Source organism: Leptonychotes weddellii, unplaced genomic scaffold (assembly GCF_054177405.1).
Source record: "Leptonychotes weddellii isolate Sample4059 unplaced genomic scaffold, ASM5417740v2 HiC_scaffold_296849, whole genome shotgun sequence".
Lineage (NCBI taxonomy): Eukaryota > Metazoa > Chordata > Mammalia > Carnivora > Phocidae > Leptonychotes > Leptonychotes weddellii.
Window position 1 is genome coordinate 1 of NW_027892460.1, and position 241 is coordinate 241.

The following is a 241-nucleotide window of genomic DNA, read 5'->3' on the forward strand; positions in this document are numbered from 1 at the left end:
GATCTAGTTACAATGTAGCTGTAAAGTGCTGCCTTGTCTTTGCCCCTGCTCAAAATAAAGCTGTTACCTTTCTAGCCCTGTCCGCCATGGTGCTTAGCAGCCAGGGATGCATGGTCTCAGACATGTTTACCAAGTAAAACACTGACTTGAGGGGCGCCTGGGTGGCTCAGTCATTAAGCGTCTGCCTTCGGCTCAGGTCTTGATCCCAGGACCCTGGGATCAAGCCCCACATCGGGCTCCC

At 53.1% G+C, this 241-nt stretch overlaps 1 pseudogene; it reads left to right on the forward strand.

The window, feature by feature from the left end:
• Positions 1 to 124, forward strand: LOC145719072 (small nucleolar RNA SNORA63; annotated as a pseudogene; the record flags this gene model as incomplete).
• Positions 125 to 241: the final 117 nt, after the last annotated feature.